The sequence below is a fragment of the Peromyscus eremicus genome, chromosome 2 (genome assembly GCF_949786415.1).
Source record: "Peromyscus eremicus chromosome 2, PerEre_H2_v1, whole genome shotgun sequence".
NCBI classification, from domain to species: Eukaryota; Metazoa; Chordata; class Mammalia; order Rodentia; family Cricetidae; genus Peromyscus; species Peromyscus eremicus.
Window position 1 is genome coordinate 107,189,440 of NC_081417.1, and position 20,530 is coordinate 107,209,969.

Here is a 20,530-nt window from a genome sequence, read left to right on the forward strand (position 1 = left end):
AGAAAGTAGTAGTTTACCCCATAAATGCTATGCCACTATTACATCAATGGGCACAAGCTTTTAGATATACTTTAGCATGCATAATCATGTTCTGAAAAAGATCATTGATGTGTTTTATTCCTCCAGAAAATCATACAGCATCTTCTGGCAATGCGTAATCTAGTCAGCAGGAGAGTTTCATGGTAAGTTGAGGTTGATTTCTCCATGTCTTATATCTTTAGAAGTAGCATCTTACCAGTTAATTATTACAAGAAACCAAGAGAAATGACAATTAACTGTGCTGTTTTGGGTGCCTCTGTTATCTTATCTACCATCAAATCATTGAGAAGTATGCCATGACAACCACTGAAAGTATTACTTAATAATTCATGTCATCAGGGAATAGCATTGTAAATATGTGGAGTACTCCTGTTCAAACTCCTGATTTATTGTATTACATTTGCTAAGTAGTTTTACTCTATTATATTTCCCTAAGGCTTTCCCATTTATTTTTAGCTTTAGATAACCTATACCCATATCCTTCTTTCTCTTAACACCCCATTCCCACTTGTACTTTTAAACATTTGTTTTTGTTTGTTTGTTGTTTTGCTTTGTTTTTCTAGACAGAATTTCTCTGTGTAGCTCTGGGACTATTCTAGAACTCACTCTGTAGACCAGGTTGGCCTCAATCTCAGAGATTTGCCCACCTCTGCCTCCCAAGTGCAGGAACTAAAGACGTGCAGGAACTAAAGACGTGTACCACCACCACCACCCAGCCCACCTGCTTATACTTTTAATTCCAAGATTATCCCCTCCTTCCATGTTGGGTTGGAAGATTTTAGGCTTCTATAGATTTTTTTACACTATTCATTTTGATTAATAAACGCTTAAACCACTCCTTCATTTTTCCATTCTTTTATGCTTGAATATTTACATCCCCTGTGTATTCCCCTGATGATCTTTTTCAGTTCATTGTGATCTTTATAATGTATTCTGTTTCATCTCTCATTTTAATAAATTGAGTTTTCTTTATCTGTTATCTTCCTTATTAGTTTTATATAGCACTCATAGCTATAAAGTTTCTTCTTGGAATTGCCTGTGTTCTACCTCAGAGATGCTGGTAAGTTGTGATTTCATTTTCATTTTCATTTGTTTCTGGGAACATTTACATTACTTTCCTGATCTTTTTCAATGAACCACTAGTTATTGAAGAATATATTGTTCAGTTTCCAAGTATTTATATAACATTTCTTTGTTACTTAATTCTTATTTTTTCCACTATGATTGGATAAGATAGAGGAAATTAATTCAATTCTTTTTGTATTTGTTAAGACTTTCATTATATCCTAAAATGTTATCTATTTTAGAAAATAGTTTCATGGCATGCTGAGAATACTATTTCATTGAATGGAGTATTCTATAAATGTCTGTTAACTCCTTTTAATGTAAAGTGTGGATTAATTTTGAAATTTGCTTGTTCATTTTCAGTGTGTATTACCCGTGTATTGATGAGTGGCATGTTGAAGCCGTGCACCAAAAAATAATTGGATAATCCAATATTGAGTGTGATATAAAATTAATCATTTACCAAGTAAATATTGAAATAAATTAATGGGTTAAAAGAATGGTTTATAGAAAGAGTAATCTTCTAGTCAGCTTTAATTGTCATCTGGACAGAGCCAAAAGTGATTTGAGAGAAAACACTTTGAGGAAATTCCTACATCAGATTGGCTTGTGGCCATTCCTGAGCATGCTGTTTTCATTGTTAATTGATTGAGGAGGTCCAAGACAATGAAAATACTCCTGGGTTGCATAAGAAAGCTAGATATTCATGAGTGTATGCATGAGTGACCCAGAGATCTAGCCAGCAGTTAGTGACCAGTCTTAGTTCCTGGCTCCATGTTCCTGACTTGAGTTCCGACCTTGAGTTTCTTTAATGATGAAGTAGGACTTTCAAATGTAAGATGAAATAAACTGGGAAAGTAGTGAAATAAGGCTAAATAAAAAAAGAAAATGGAAAATAACAGAGAATGTTATGAATGAAAAGCTAAATAAGCGATAGAGAAAAAAAAGAAAATTTGGGAATTAAAATAGTCATAAAATAGATAAATGTTAAGTGTAGAAAGAAAGACATAAAAGACATTAAAATCTTCTCAAAATAAAAGTTTAAAAGATAAAGTCAAAAAACTACTGAAATAGAGTAGAATAACAACAACAAAAACACGAGTAAAAAAGTTGAGAAAAAAATGAAAATGTTAAACAAAATTAGAGGAATAAAAAAAGAATGATAAAATAAAACAGACAAGAAAAGAAATAAAAACAGAATAAACAAGATTGGGATGGATTAAGACCACACATAGTCTATATGCCTGGTTGGTTCTCTCATTCTTTTGAGACTCCCTAGTTAGTTCCCCTGTGTGGTATACTGTTTCTAGACGGGGATGTGTGTCACATGCATTGGTGTGGGGAAGCCAACAGCAACACTGATGCCTGCTAAGCATGAGTTTTCCTAATGAATGGATGTAGCACAGTTGTTGTGAAGTTTAGTAGAACAGCAGTTCCTCTCCTACAGTGGATCTCTATTATAGGTGGCCCAGAAGGTTGATTTACTTGCTGATTCTATCAGACTCAAATGTTATTTTCAGTTGATGATGTTACCAAGGATGGAGCTATCTCCATGTAGCGTCTACTGCCTGAGCAGTACCTCCTACTGCCCATTTCACACTTCTAAGCTTGCTAGTGTCTGGCTCTCATGGTCTCCATGACTGCTCGGCTGACCTTGGAGCTGTTGAATATTGAATGTATTCTCCCTCATTTTCTATTGTTCTCCATTCTCAGACATTCAGGGTTAATCAGTTTTAAACAATAGATTCCCTCTTAAGGATGTAACCAGACATAGCACTCTGAATAAGGGGAATATCAAAATTGAATTCTTCTCTAGTGATGACCTATCCTATCAAGAGTCACTATTTCATAAGACCCATGACTGGCTTTGAGCTTGAGAGATGATAGGCTTGTCTGGATGCTACTATTAGTTTTCACCAAGGCTGCCAGACTTACCTTTAGGGTGAGGCTTGTGTGTTTCCACACTTTGCGGTACTTCAAAACTATTTCTTTTTCTCTCCTTATGGATTGTAGTTTCTTTCATTTTCCCTTTAGATTATAGAAGTTGCTCTCTTACTACCTAGACATGAAGCTAAGTATTAATAATTATGAACCTATTTTTTTCTTAGGTTTCTCTGATACAATTAGTAACAAGTATTTTATTACATTTTTATATACAATCAAGTCCATAATGGTGGTAAATATTTTTTTTCACAGAAAGTGTTATTTTTGATGACTATTAGAACAAAACTAACTAACTGTTAACATTCAAGCAACTGTTTTCCCATTTCATGTTATAGAGGACTAAGTCCCTTTGTATTGTAATCAACAAAGTCAATAATGTTTTCAAATACAATTAGATAAATACATTCTGAATTTCCATTCAACAGGGTGTTATTTTCTGGAATTGCTTCAATGACCATGTAAGTAAAGGTTCAGTCAGGGAAAGATAACCATTAATATTTTAATGAACTAAACAATTTTGTATATAAACAGAACTTTATACAATGTAGGAAGTAAGAACATGAAGGGAAGAAGTTAAGAATCAGAAAAAGTCACTAATCATTGTCACATAGGAGGTAGTATCAAAGTGTGTCAGTGAATTTGAGCACCTTGACTTGCCTCATGCAAGTATCCAGGAGAAGAACTGGTGGTGTTGGCAGGTCTATGGAGGCTTATTAAGAGCTTAGGTTGCTTGAATGACCAAATTAAACATTAAAAAATATTTTTAAAATTCTAATGTCAAGTAACATAAAAAAAAAGATTTAAACAAATGTAGTTTTCTTCCTGCCTTGAGGTTAGCTAGTGTCACACATATCTTGAGAATAACCAACAGTTCTTTAATTGGACTTAAGGCCCACTCAAAAAGAGGGAAATCAGGTATAATACTGAGAACCGAGAAATTAACCAGAGAGAGCAAGCATATTTATGGATTTTATAAGGGATCCTAAAACAGCCATTTTACTAAACCAGCATAATACCTAACTACATTCTAAATGTCTGTTCTTATATCCACAAATAAGTGTAGTTTTCAACCCCTCATGAAGGAAACTCCTCTTCACAACAGAGATCATTACAGAAAATCACAACCAATCAAAAGTCAAGTTATGGAGCCCAGTCCCAATGGATATATCTACAAGACAGCATCTGCCCCTAAGGTCCAGGGAATATTGAGGGTGGGAGGGCATTGTAAAGATTAAGAGTCAGAGGATCAGAGAGTTTGCTAAGAGATTCTGCCTTCTATCAATGTCAGAACCTACATATATAATGCCTCACCATTATGACTGCCTGAACTTGAGCTGAACAAGGCAAACAATAATAGCCATGCCCAAGTGGACAGGGAAAGGTCACCAGGCCTCAACCTTATACAAAGTAGGCAAATAAGGAATGCTGAGTGTGGGAGAAATTGTCATTCTCAAGGAAGAGCACATTGGTTATCCAATGGTTATCAATTGATTATCCAATACCAGGTGATCAAAACTGGAAACAGACACAAAAGTAACATTATAAAGACAGATCAGGCTATATTTATATATTTAAATATATGAATATGTATTCACATATACATATATGTGTACAACAACAATGAATGTTAAAGAGGTCATGAATGTGAAAAAGAACAAAGAGGGGTATAAGGGAGGGTTTGGAATGAAGATAGAGAAAAGGGGGATGATATAACTCTATTATAAACTTAAAAAATAAGATAAACTCATACTTTTGAAAATAAAACTATTTTTCTGTAAAAAAGAAAAATATAACTTTCATGCTGTGTTCTTACAAATACAGAGAGAAAGATCCGGTATCTCTTCTCCATGAGAGATGCTAATTCTTAGATGAGGTTTCCAACATTATGAAACATAAGCCTAATGTACAACACATGGCTTACTTTATACAGTAATTCAAAGTGTGAGTTGTGTATGGCACTAACACATTAACTGTAAAACAATATGCTAAGTTTATTAAAGAGTTTGGATTTCATTTAAGTGAAACATAAAGCTATCATCATTTCAAACACTCACGAAATGGTATTTTCTGTTCACTTTTAGATGCTCAACTAGGCTGTATTTTATAGAATGGGTTAACAAGAAACAAGATTGGAAAGGAACACATTTTAATACTGGAATAATAAGACACTTTTCAAATTCAGGTGATTTAGACTAATGTAATGGTGATAAAGAAAAGTGTCTAGAGAAATTGAGAGTAGGCAGTGTCTTTGACTGAACTGTAGGGAATGGGGATGGGAGCTTCGTTGTTCTCCTGCAGTGAACCTTACTTTTTCTTTTCCTTTCATACTGTTGAGGATCATAAAGGGGATCTGTCAGAGCATGGTCCATGAGTGGATATGGGATCATGAGATTTCCGAGTGCTTGTGAAAATAAGACAAGAGTCTGTGACCTCAGTTTCTTCAAAAGCATGAAATTGTTCTTGGAATGTGTTTCCATGCCTTCACAGATGTAGCAGATAAGAGTGAGTTTCCTTCAGTTATTTCATTACAACTGGCTAGTGTGATTTGTTTGGATCCTTTTATGGAAAAATATGGTTCGCCACATGCTGCTTGTTCATCAGTTGTGGCTTGCCCTTGGGATTATACACTTTACTGATGTGACTCTTCTTAACCCTCAGAGTAATCGATTGCCAGAGGCTCCGAAAAAAGTTGGCTACTGCATAAGAATTTAGTTTGCCTTCTACATTGACTCCATTCTCTTAAGTACCACCACTCTTGAGTGGTAAACAGGCATCCACAGGCAGATGCTAAGTGTGTAAATGAATGCCCATTTCCTAAAGTTTATGGAAAAAAATAATTTTAACTCAATCTTTTATAAGACTCATTCTTGAAGCACAATAACCAACTATGTAATTTTTTTAATTAAGAAATTTTTGTTCATTTTACATATCAACCACAGATCTCCCTCTGTTCCCTGTTCTCACTCCCTAGCCTTCTACCCCAACCCACTCCCCATTCCCTCCTCAGACAAGGTAAGGCCTTCCATGAGGAGTCAGCAAAGCCTGGTACATTCAGTTGACGCATGTCCAAGGCCCTCCCCCTGCATCGAGGCTGTGTGCAAGGTGTCCCCCCATAGGTAGTGTGCAACTTATAAATATGTTTTATAATAATTTGCTTACTTAAGACTTACATTAAACAGGCCCTAGTGAAGAAAATATTGGACAACATAATTTTAATGTGTATATGTAGCAGGAATCTTAACAGTTCTTATTAGTAAAATCAAACCTGAGGCCAGTTATTGGGGTGAATGCTGGAAGATCAGAGAAGCAAAACAAGCCACAGCTAACCTCACCTGGCCAACTTCTCAGCTGATCCTGTTTCCTCAGACTGGAAGCCTCTGTGTCCTCATATCAAAATGGCTCTCAGCTGAACTGTGCTGCTAGAAGCCTGAAAGCTTAACCGGCCAAATGCTTAACCAACCAAATGCTTCTAGTTTCTGGTCCTCAGGCCTTATATACCTTTCTGCTTTCTACCACCACCTCCTGGGATTAAAGGCTCAGTTTCTGGGATTAAAGGCGTGAGTCACCATGCTTGGCTGTATCATTGAAAAGATGGATTTCTGCCTCTGGAATGCTAGGATTAAAGGCGTGTGCTACCACTGCCTATCCTAAGTATCTAGTGGCTTTTCTGTTCTCTGATCCTAGATAAGTTTATTAGGGTACACAATATTTTGGGGAACACAATACCACCAAATGTATATTAATTATATTATATTATATCATATCATATCATATCATATCATATCATATCATATCATATATTATATTATATTATATTATATTACACTATACTATGCTATAGTCTGTTATATTATATTATATTATATTATATTATATTATATTATATTATATTATATTATATTATATTTATTATATATAGCACCAGCTAAGAACCATGGCTATGACAAACAGATGGCATAGCTAGAATCCATGTGTGCCTAGTTGTTGAGTCACATTAAAAAAAAAGCAAAAACAAAAAATCTCTTGCAAATGGTACTGACCTTTAGACATCATTCATGCCATTGATGCATCTCACAGCTCCTACCATATTAACCAAAAATTCCATGGCCATGACTGACTTCAAATTGTCAGCAGTTTTTGAGACAGAGCTCCTTATGCCCTGGCAACTAAGTCATCTCATAAAGAGACTATCATTTGATGGCTGGTAAACATTGTTTCTATGTAGTAGCTTAAATTTAATAAGAATTGCAATATTTACATGCCATCTGCTTTCAACTGTGACTCCAGAAGAAAGCTTCAAGGTGATTGTTTAATTAGGCATGTACAAAGAAGGGAGAAGACTTATACTACAGCATTTCAGTATAGTATCAGAATGTGTTGAGGATGTGAAGGTAGCTACAAAAGATAAAATCATTCCATTTTGCCACACAAACAAAGCATTCTATACATGATGAGTGTTAGAAAACTTTTTAAAGGATTTTAAGATTTCCTTGAAAGGCTGAAGATTTGTTTACATATATTTAGGAACGTAACTGTCAGGTGCTTATTAAGGAACATTATTTGGCACCATGGTGCCTGTCTGTTCCATTAGGAAATCAGAGAATGCATAATGTGAAGAAGTAAATTGAGCTGAAAATCAAGATTCTGAAAACAAATCAAAATAACTACTAGCATTTGTGGTTTGGTCCTTGGTGTTTCTTCTCTTCCAAAGGTAGCTCTTATCAGCAGCTAATATTTTCCTTGTATTTTATAATTTTGTGAACAATTTAGTGATACTCTGCTTGCACTCTTTTATTTTGACTGTTCTAGTGATTTTGATTTGTCCATGGTTTGGTTCAGTGGCCACATGGAATAGAGTGCATATTTAGCTCTATTAAATAAAATTGAAAACTCTTATTTGTGAGTGAGCTTGATGTTTGCTCTAATATAAACACACAGTCAAAGCAGTGGAAGTGATTGCACAAAATATTTATCTGATAGAGACAGACCTAAAGAAATCAATTGCTTCATAGTCTAATGTAGCCATCATTTCATGTGATGCTACAAAGGGGTCTCGATCATCCTTCCTTCTTTGGAAAACCACAGATAATTTTATTTTGGCTTCTTTCTTTCTTTTTCTTTTTCTTTTCTTTTCTTTCTTTTTTTTTTGACAAGTGTTCTCAAGATAGAATCCTAAGTTGATTCTAAGTTAGTATTAGATTACTTCTGGAACACCAGTGTTTTCCAAACCAGTATTTTGGATAATTTGTGAATATCATTTTTGTCTTTATCTTTTTGAACAGCCAAACATTTATAATCGAAAGAGAAGTGGGAGAGGAAAAGAAAGATTGGGAGACACATGTTTGCTCGAAGGACTTCACACATCAACCTGAGAAGTCTAGAACATATGGAGAAAATATTATAGAGCTGCTGCTTTTCAAGAGTAGGTAGAGAGGAATGGAAACAAACAGTTTTTGTTACTTTTACTGTGACGTTCACTTTATCTCCTGTAAAGTGAAGTATGAAAAATACAGGTTACATTTTGCAAAAGACTAATCAGCCCATTATTAGTGTTTAATATCAGATTTGATTTCTTAAATATGAGTAAAATATAAATAGTAGTAAGCATTAAACTTGTCTAGTAAAGACTAAAACATTTTAATGTTCCTAGACCGTTTCTAAGACTATTTAGTGCTAAAATCAAACTTAAAATATGAAAGTATAGCAATGATCCCATGGTGAACTCTACGTGTTAGGAAATATACAACATTTAATTTAATGTCTAACTCTTTTATAAACATCCAAGAGGGATGAACTGAAACAAAGCTGTAAATACCAGGAGAACAATAACAGAAAGCAGAAACAATGAAGCAGACTTGGCAGCATTGAACATGAAGTGCTCATAACTGCACACAGTAGACTTCATTGCTTGCTGGTCTTCAGATTGCTCTGACACCCCATGGAATAGTACAAATAAAGCCAAATACATGGCACTTGAAAGGAACAGAAAAATCCTACAGCGGGAAATTATTCTTGATGGCACGATAGAAAGAGTTTGATAACTAAACTAAATAAAAATTAAATATGGAAATATTTAACGATACATTTATAAAGGAAATGTTTATAAAACAACACATGCAAATTGACTTGGCAGGTTCAAATATGGTGGCATTCTTACTGCCCCCCTTTTTTTCAAAATGTGAATACATAATTTTGCATAGAAACTACATATCTCAAACTTTGCAAATTGCACTTTCCCATAAAAATACTTAGATAAACACAAACATATGATTAAAATATATATTTCAATACACTCTGAAAAGTATGCTCAATTAGGTATATATATGTTATACATATTAATATTATATATATATATATATATATATATATATATATATATATATATATATATATATATATATTTAGGTACCCTATTTGGATGCATAAAATTTCAGTGTATAAATGAATGGAATAAATAATAAATGCTGAAAAATAATTTTAAGGAGAAATAGAGCATTGTCATCACTACTAAACTATGAGAAGCATTCTGCATAGGGTCACCAAATGTTAGTACAAACCTAACATGTTCTAAAGTTTGGGAAGTATGGTCTCATTTTCTCTTGACATATCATCTTATGTGAGTGTGTGTGTGTGTGTGTGTGTGTGTGTGTGTGTGTGTGTGTGTTTATATATGTACACATGTCCATGTATGCACATTTGGACACAAACAATTGTGTGCATGTGTACACATGGAGGCCAGAGGTCAACATCTTTTTGGTGCATTATTCAGTTACTTTCCACCTTACATTTTGAGAAGGATTCTTATTGAATCCGGTGCTCACTTGACTAGTTGACATGGCGCTCTAAGGATGTTTCTCTCCCTCCCGTCTAAGGGCTATATTTAGTTCTAAGGTGTGTGGCGCCAGGCATGGTTTTAAGGATGATGCTGAGGATCTGAACTATGCTTCTCACGCTTTAGTGACAGAAACTTTACCCACTGTGCCATTTGTTCAGACCTTTTCAAATCGATTCATTGAAATAACTACTATTTTTTCCTTAAGAAAATGGATGGCAATTGGACTATGGAAATTAGAATATGAGATAAGGGCCAACTTTTCACAGCATAGCTACCATCTTTTAGAAATTTTGTTGAATAGGACATTGGACTTTTTTAAAAGAAAGGACAGAAATGCATATGATATCAGGGCTGACTTCTTGCATAAACAAACCAACAGGGAAGCTAGACTGTTTCTCTCCTTCTCAACATTTGTCAATTAGACCTAGTTCTTTGTACAGGGTTGGGGATCCATGAGATTTTTTTCCCTTCAGGTAAATTTTTAGGGACTCAAGGAAGTTTTATTTACACAAGTAATGTGTATAATGTGTATATTCCATATAAACATACACACACACACACACACACACACACACACACACACACACACACACACATGTTCCACCTTACATTTTGAGAAAGGATCCTCACTGAGCCTGGTGCTCACATGACTAGCTGACAAGGAGCTGTATATATGTGCTGTTGGAAGGAGGGAAAAGAGGTGGGGAATTGATGTGAGCATAATTTCAAAAAATAAAACAATTTTGTAATGCAAAAATATTTTTAAAAACAAAGGTGGCTTTTTTCTTGCCTCGTAAATTCTTTAAAACTATTCCATAAACAAAAATCTCATATGTGAAAAATAATTGTTACAATTTTTATTTCATTTTACATATATTATAATATAATTGTGAAAGAGAAATAAACTATAGACAGGCTTTATAAAGTTTCTATCTGTATCTCTACCTGTATCTGTTATGTTTAACTATGATCTTCTCAAATAAAATAATTCAGTGGCTCAAGAGATGATCAGACTGAGCAGTGGTGGTGCACGCCTTTAATCCCAGCACTCGGGATGCAAAGCCAGGTGGATCTCTGTGAGTTCGAGGCCAGCCTGGTCTACAAAGTGAGTTCCAGGAAAGGAGCAAAGCTACACAGAGAAACCCTGTCTCCAAAAACCAAACCAAACCAAACCAAAACCAAAACAAAAACAAAAACAAAAAACAAACAAACAAAAAGAGATGATTCAGCTGTTAAAAGCACCTTCAGTATTTACAGAGAATGCAGATTTTAGCCTAAGCACCCACGTGGTGGCTCACAACCACTATGCAAACATCATGTAACTATGGTTCTAGGATATGGTCTTCTCATCTCCATAGTTACCAGGAGTGCATATAGTGCACAGTCATACATGAAGGCAAAACAATAATAATAATAATAATAATAATAATAATAATAATAAAGTTTACAGAATGGCACGCAGAGAGGAGAGTTGATGTGAATCTAGTACTGATTTGCGTCTTTCTATATCTTCTGAACATTTAATATGAAAACTTGCTATCCTCGGTGCACTCCCATTTACTTGTTCTCCAAAGTTCCTGCACTCATTTGTCTACCTAAAGCTGTCGCTCACCACCTCCAGGTTTTGCTTTATTCTTCTGTATGTTTATCTCTACATCAATAATCCAATAATTTTGCTGTTTGATTCTCATCTTGTTTCTTATGATAACATTCATAGGGTGTTGTCAGTTACCCTTCTGATGTCTCGCGAGTTCAGACTTCTATATATCTCGAGCAGTACTTGAAGAGGAGTCTTTCACTGGAACCTACCAATAAATGATCTGTATCACGAGGGAACAGCGACTATGAACACAAGGCAGGAATGAATAGCATCATGAAACCATTTTAGGATGCAAGAATCAGGAAGAACAAAGAGTTTAGTGGTAAGAAAATCAGATGTGTATATAGAGTTCCTAGGACCCTTTGAAGAGTATCAATTTCAGGTAGCTACTGCCTCTTAGGTGATAGAACCATGTAATGATAACATTCTTGATAGAAAGAGCCCATCACAAAGGGTGTCTGTATCTTTCATTTGTAAGTAAAGTTTTTAGGTGAGAATATCTCAAAAGAGAACACATTCATTTTTAGTGTCTTTTAGGCAGTGTAGGTTTATTGACATCCAGTTTATTTCTTATAGTGAATTTTTAACATGAGTACTTAAGATAATAAGACAAATACCTTCTTTAGTAAAGTTTTATATTTTAGATACAACACATACATGCTTTTAAGTCTCTCCTCTTTGTATAGTAGAAATGTTATGGATATGGAAAGGTCATGATATGAAAATATAATTTGAAATTTATGTAATGGAATTTGCAATATTCAGTAATATCATGGCTTATAACTCTAAAAACAGATATGAGAAACAAATTTTAAAATTCTCATAGTAACAATTCTCATAATGACAATAAAATACTAAAATTCATATATAATAACTACATTTTGATCCCTATACTATGTCCAAAGTCTTTTTATTATTCAGCAAAGTTTTATGCTAATTACTTACTATTGTATAAGATGGGAATTTTTAATCCTTTTAAGACATTCTGATCCAGTATTGTATCATTTCACTCTGGTCCCTTGATCACAGGATTGAACCATACCAACTGTACAAAACCTGGCACAGCTGTTTTTAGAATAGTCACCTTTTAAATACCCCCAGTTTATCAAGGCTTGAAAGGTATAGAGAAAGGCTGCTTGGGTCTGGGAAACTGATTATAGAAAACTAGAATTTTGCCTTTATTGAGTTATGGAACCTACTTTCTTTTTTATTTTATAATTTAATTTAATTTTACATATCAGCCACTGATTCCCCTGTCCTCCCTCCTCTCCCCCCCCAACCCACCCCTCATTCCCATCTCCTCCAGGGCATGGACTCCCCTGGGAATTCAGCTCAGCCTGGTAGATTCAGTCGAGGCAGGTCCAGTCCCCTCCTCCCTTCACACAGGCTGAGCAAAGTGTCCCTGCATAGGCCCCAGGCTCCAAACAGCCAGCTCATGCACTAAGGACAGGTCCCGATCCCACTGCCTGGGGTCCTCCCAAATAGTTCAAGCTAATCTACTGTCTCACTTATTCAGAGGGCCTGATCAAGTTGGGGGCTCCTCAGCTATTGGTTCATAGTTCATGTGTTTCCACTACTTTGGCTATTTGTCCCTGTGCTTTTTTCAATCATGGTCTCAATATCTCTTGCTCATACAATCCCTCCTCTTTCTTGCCAATTGGACTCCCAGAGCTCCACCTGGGGCCTGGCTGTGGATCTCTGCATCCACTTCCGTCAGTCATGGGATGAGAGTTCTACCACAACAGTTAGGGTGTTTGGCCATCCGATCACCAGACTAGGTCAGTTCTGGCTTTCTCTAGACCATTGCCAGTAGTCAATTGTGGAGATATCTTTGTGGATTTCTGGGGACCTCTCTAGTACTTTGCTTATGCTCAGCTATGTTCATAGCAGCATTATTTGTAATAGTCAGAACCTGGAAACAACCTAGATGCCCTTCAACTGAAGAATGGATAAATTAAATGTGGTATATATACACAATGGAATACTACTTAGTAGAGAAAAACAATGACATCATGAGGTTTGCAGGCAGATGGATGGATCTAGAAGAAATCATCCTGAGTGAGGTAACCCAGACTCAGAAAGACAAGCATGGTATGTACTCACTCATAGATGGATACTAGATGTAAAACAAAGGATGACTAGACTGCTACTCACAACTCCAGGGAGGCTACCTAGTAAAGAGGACCCTAAGAAAGGCACAGGGATCGTCCAACGACAGAGAAATGGATGAGATCTACATGAGCAAACTAGACATGAGGGGATGTAATGAAGGGTAAGGGTCAAAGGGAAAGAGAGCTTAGGAGAGTGGGAGATCCCAGCTGGATCAAGAACAGAGAGGGAGAACAAGGAAAGAGAGACTGTGATGAATGAAGACCCCATGGGAATAGGAAGGAACCTACCTTCTTAGAGAGGAGTGAAAAACTAGGAAGGAAATAGGAATCTTCTGTAATGCAAAGTCCAAGCTAGAAAAAAAAAAACTTGTAAGTTGGGCTCACCTATAAGGAAATACAAAAGATATTCAGTTAATAGTAGTGAGGTGATGCATAGGCTTAGTCATGGGAACATGGAAGAAGTGTGCCATACTCAGATCTGAAATGTCAGTTTCCCTTGTCATTTCAAGCCATGTTCTCAGAACTCTATGAACTACCAACACAACTACACATGGTGGAGAGGTTACTACTCAAAGCTCGGAGTCCTCCTGACAAAAAAAAAAAAACCAAAAACCTTTGAATGTCATAACCATGTTGGATTTTGAGCATTGAAGGTCAAATGACATCTCAGGTGGGAATTCATTAACTCAGGCTATAAAGGTTGTGCATCTTTTTCTACAGTATGTATAATATCTTCTAAAATCAAACTTACTGAAATGAAATAACAGGGAATATATTTGGCTTTTTTTGTATTTCAATAGATATTTGGATAATTATTTTCATCTCAGCTTTTTGTGTCTTTGTAAATATTTTAAAATAACCATAAGGCTATAAAAATTTAAATTTTAATTGTTGTGTGTATTGTTAATTCAGTCTTCTTAGTACATTGTTTTAATCAAGAGAGGCATGCTATTTCAACCAGCATATGAAATGATTATTGATGTGTCTTGGAGGACCAGAAATTGAAGATAAGCATGGTATTGGAGGTTATTTTAAATATTTCCTGTACAGCAAAATCTGAAAGAAAATAAATGAAGTATACCAAATTTACATCATATATAGTCACAAATAGTTATAACATAAATTTATTCCACTTGATGAGTTCATTCCACAATGAAGAATATTTACTGCAGTTACATCTCACTGGTGTGGTTCACAGGTCATTATCTGAGTGATAGAAAATACTTTCCAAAGGCCTCTTTTATAAAACATAAAAAATTCATGAATTAATCACTTAGAGTCACATAAGAAGTGGATTACTGTAAAAGCATCTGGCTTTGACTTAGATCATCCTCTCAGAACAGTCAGTATAACTGTTTTTAAACTGGTGTGACAGGACAGAGTGTAATCAGTCTTGACTAAGAGTAACCATGAGATAATTCATGCATAGACTTGTGTAGTTAAATGGTATTAATTTTATTGGCTTATTTCTTAAAGGATTTAGATTATTTTAAATTATATTGATCTATAACTGCCTCCAAAAGTGGATATATGTATGTATATCTTCAAAATATTTCAATAATAAATTCATATGTTGGTTGACTTGTATTTTTCTCTTTATTAAAAACAATGTACTGTTGTGGGGTTATCTTTGTGGATTTCTGTGGGCCTCTCTAGCACTTTGTTTCTTCCTATTCCATGTGGTCTTCATTTACCATGGTCTCCTATTCCTTGTTCTCCCTCTCTGTTGTTGATCCAGCTGGGATCTCCCACTCACCCAAGCTCTCTTTCCCTCGACCCTCGCCCTTCACTACCCCCACTCATGTCCAGGCTGTTCATGTAGATCTCATTCCATTTTTCTGTCATTGGGCGATCCCTGTGTCTTTCTTGGGGTCCTGTTTTCCAGGTAGCCTCCCTGGTGATGTGAGTAGCAGTCCAGTCATCCTTATTCCACATCTAGTATCCTGACTGCTGGTAATGGTCAAGAGACAGTCCGAACTGACCTACTCTGGTGATGGGATAGCCAAACACCCTAATTGTCGTGCTAGAAACCTCATCCAACTACTGAGGGATCTGGATGCAGAGATCCATGACTAGGCCCCAGGTGGATCTCTGGGAGTCCAATTAACGAGAATGAGGAGGGTTTATATGAGCGAGAATTGTTGAGACCAAGGTCGGATAAAGCACAGAGACAAATAGCCAAACAAACGGAAACACATGAAATATGAACCAATGGCTGAGGGGTCACCAACTGGATCAGGCCCTCTGAGTGGGTGAGACAGTTGATTGGCCTGATCTGTTTGGGAGGCATCCAGGCAGTGGCACCGGGTCCTGTGCTCAGTGCATGAGTCGGCTGTTTGAAACCTGGGGCCTATGCAGGGTCCCTTGGCTCGGCCTGGGAGGAGGGGACTGGACCTACCTGGACTGAGTCCACCAGGTTGATCTCAGTCTGTGGGGAAGGCTTTGCCCTGGAGGAGATTGGAATGGGGGGCGGGCTGGGGGGAAGGTGAGGGGGGGAGGGGGGAGAACAAGGGAATCTGTGGCTGATATGTAGAACTGAATTGTATTGCAAAATAAAAATTAAAAAAAAAACAAAAAAAAAACAATGTACTAAGAAGGCTGAATTAATAGTTCAAATAACAATTAAAATACAACCTATTTATAACTTTATGATGACTCTAAAATATGGCCAATATTTGGAAATGTAATTTTTTTTCTCAGATTCACAATAATGCAGATATGAAATTAATTATCTGTATATGAAAATAATTAGTAGTACCATATATATATATATATATACCAATGTGTGTGTGTGTGTGTGTGTGTGTGTGTGTGTGTGTATGAGACAGAGAGAGAGAGAGAGAGAGAGAGAGAGAGTGAGAGAGAGAACTAAGAGAAGGATTATAGGCTATGAATAAATTATTTACTGTTATGAATATTTAGGCAGTATTTGAAAGTATGTTACAGTTTAGATCTCCAGCAGAGATCATTTAATATAATTAGAGCTCAGAAGATAAAAAAAATTAGAAACATTAAGTTGAAATTCAAACAGGGATACAAGCAACTCTGTTACTTCAACATCCGTTGTGCTCGTTGCAATATTCTAAACAAATATATCTGTTTTCTGTCTACAAAAGAAATTCAGGATGATTAAGAGATATCAACAAAGACAAACAATGAAGTGAGCATTAATTTAAGATATAGCTTACAAGCAACAAAATCACAAACAAGAACTTAAAGTCTTACTATAATAGACAAAAGTTCTAATAAATAAGAACCAACAATTGATTCTATAAATACTAAATTTTACTGGAACAGTTAGAAACATCTTTATTGGGACAGGTTCAAAATCAGATCAGAAAAATAGAGGACACATAATAATAGTAAATAATAATAATAGTAATTAATAATAGTAGTAGTAAAATTTCAAGTTCTTGCTCATATATAGAAACTAAAACCTGACACAGAAAATTTATTAATAGAGAATAGCAAAGGTATATGATGTGGAGCTGGTTAAGGATCAGATGCATATCTAATCAATGTATCCATGTGTGGAAGTAGCACGTTGAACTTCATTGGTATTAAAATTAGATAAGCAAGCAATGAGGAAAGAGAGTAAAAGAAATGAGAAATATGTTAATATTTTATTAAGATAAGTTTTGCAAGAATAAAGTGTTTGTGGAGATGGGCAGATTAAAATATAGCCTATATATTACTTTAATATTGTTCTAATTTAATTTTAAATATTAAAATTATTTTCATTCTCTGTGTATACATCTAGAGTCAACTTAAAATTCATAAAATCTGACAATTTATAATCTTCTCAATTGTCTGTAAACTACGTCTTATAAGAAAGAGTTATTTCAAGGTCTTGTAGGTAGGAAGAAAGAACTATCCTGAATCCTAGTAGAATGGTATCAGCCTTTTTCAGATGACATTAACCATGTAAAGATGTGTTACATTTGTTTATGTTGTGCAATATTACTTTAACTGTGTAAAGGTGTGTTACATTTGTTATGCTGTATTTGTTTAATGATATAAGGACGTGTGTTTAATATGTAAAGATGTGTTGCAATTGTATCACCTTGCTTTCCCAAGGCACCTGATTAATCTAATAAAGAACTGACAGCTAATGGCTAGGCAAGAGGAAGAATAGGCAGGACTGGCAGACAGTGTGAATAAATAGGAGAAGGAATGTAGAGAATAGAGAGAATGAGAAAGAAGAGAATGAGGAGAAAGATAAGGACATGACTGGGACCAGAACCCAGGGAGCCACCAATCAGCCAGACATGAGAAGCAGTGAAAGTAAGATATACAGAAGGTAAGAAAAATAACAGCCCTGAGACAAAAGGTACAAAAAGAGAAACAGGTGATTTTAAGTTAAAAGAGCTAGCCAGAAACAAGCCTACACTAGGCCAAGCATTCATAGCTAGTAAGTTTCTGTGTCATGATTTGGGAGCTGGTTGATGTCCTAAAAGAAAAATCCTGGTACATCAACTGATGCTACACTTGGCCTCTTTAGAATTAACCTGATCTTTCTTAGTATCTAGATGCCAATGTCCAACGAAGGCAGAGGAAGAGGTATCTGAGTAGAGAGTCCAGCAGTGTCCCAAAATTATGTCTGACTGTGGCAAACCCAAAACATTTCCCACAACTAAGGTTGCACAAAGATTAAATGGGTGACTTTCTAGGCCCCACCAGTTCTTTTTGGAAATCCCAGGCCAGCACTCCAGCTATCTTTGGCCCCAATATTTTAACAAAAACTAATGATTCTGTTCAATTGAATGGATTTTTAAAAATTTTGCTTGTAGAACACATTGTGTATTTTTAAATGTGCTTTTGCATAGTTTGCAATTTTTGTTTTGTTTTGGATGACAGTATTTTGTTTCACATTACAAGAAATAATTTTATATTTTTCTCATTGGTATTAATTACTGTCATTCTTGTATTATTAAAAAAGAAACAACTACATGTAAAATAGCTAATTCTACAAACATTCCCATGTCAGAAAATAGTTGAAAACAAATTAAAACACTTATATTTTCAAAGATCTCTATAATTGGATTAAAACCCTTTCAATAGGACAAATATCATACCTGATACTGTAAATGTAGATTCAGGGATCTTGTTCTAAAAAGAAAAGAGGGGCTATAGAAGTGATAGGACAAAAACATAGATTATTGAATCTACTTTAATCAAAAAACAACTGCTTTTTTACATATTTTAACTTAGTATGGCTTTTGGTTTATTGATATAATTTTTAAGTTAATTTTGTTGTACTGTATGTATATTTCTACTCTTGTTTATGGTATTATATTTATGTAGCTCATTTAAAAATGTAATATATAATTAAAAAATACAGATTAATAGTCATATTAATAATATGATTTTTTTTATTAATTTTGATAAAACAGCAAACCTGTAGTCATGTTGGGAATGTTTAAAAGGTCATGCAGAAATATATTTCAGATAGATGGCGATCTTCAACACTTCAAAGACCTACAGAATATGGCATTTAAAAAGTTTTAATAACTTAGACTTTTTATGACAGTGAGACACATCTAATCCTGAAAGCAACAATTACTTCAAAGAGGATGATAGTCATCAAAGAAACTGTCTGGAGTTTGTTTTCTTTAGTGCAAAAGTTAGCCATGTGGGCAAAGAAATTATCCATGCCTTGACTGCTGATGGTAAGTCAAATCTGGACAAACAGGACACACAAAAAATGTGACTGCCAAACTTTGCCAATGCAAGATAGGACAGTCCTTCAAAATTTCCTTCTTCACAGGAACATCTGTAAGATATGCTAGGCCTATAGGCCAAAGATGGATTTCCCAATGTTGCAGATGAACTTTGGGTGACTGTCCTGGCACCTTGAGGTCCCCATCATTAGATAACATTTCACTTGCTTGGGTCTTTGATGGAGTTGAAGACTAAATAGTTATAATTATAGTTTTCTTATTTATAATAGAAAGTAAATTAGATACAGAACTTTAGACTCACCAAAGTAAGATAAATAATTGAGTATTTTCTCTAATTTTGCCAAATGCAAATGGATTAGATAGTGTTACTGTGAATCTTATTTAAAAGTTTTTGTTGTATATAATCTTACTATATTAACGTTAAAACCTTCCTTTTTAATAAAGGAGAAAATGCTGTGGAATAATCCTCTAGTACACTATAAAGATTTGTCACTCTAATTGGTTTAATAAAATGCTGATTGGCCAGTAGCCAGGCAGGAAGTATAGGCAAGGTGACCAAATTAAAAGTGCTGGGGAGAAGAAGGGCAGAGTCAGGGCAGACACCAGCAAGCCACTGAGAAAGATGTGTAGAAAATGAGGCAACAAGCCACCAACAATGTGGCAAAGCATACATAAGAAATATGAGTTAATTTAAGTGTAAGAGTTATTTAGTAACAAGTCATAGCTAAGACCAAACATTTATAATTAATATAAGCCTCTGTGTGATAATTTGGGAAATGACCTCTAGGTATAACATATAAGACAGAAAGCTCTGCCTCCATTTACAGCTATTTTCTATATGCAAACTAATCTTAATATACTGATGTATTCACTTGAAATAACAGGTAACAATATTTATTAGAAATGCTGAAGATGTGATTATGTTATTACATTATACATTTGTTGTATTTCTGTACAAAATCCTCCATTGATTCAATAAGTGATATGCTAGCTTTTTCATTTGTTTATCAGGTTTTTTGTTTGTTTGTTTTTATTGTTGAAACAGTGTCTCATCCTGTAACTCTATATGGCCTGAAATTTGCTTTGCAAGACCAGGCTGCTCTTGAATTCATAGAGATATGTCTGCTTCTGCCTCTCTAGTTGCTGGGATTAGAAGTGTGGCCACCAAGCATAACTCAGTCAGTGATAATGTAATTTTTTCTGCTACCTAACTTCTATGTCTTTTTTTCCACTTTCTCTTCTGTCAGTCCAAATT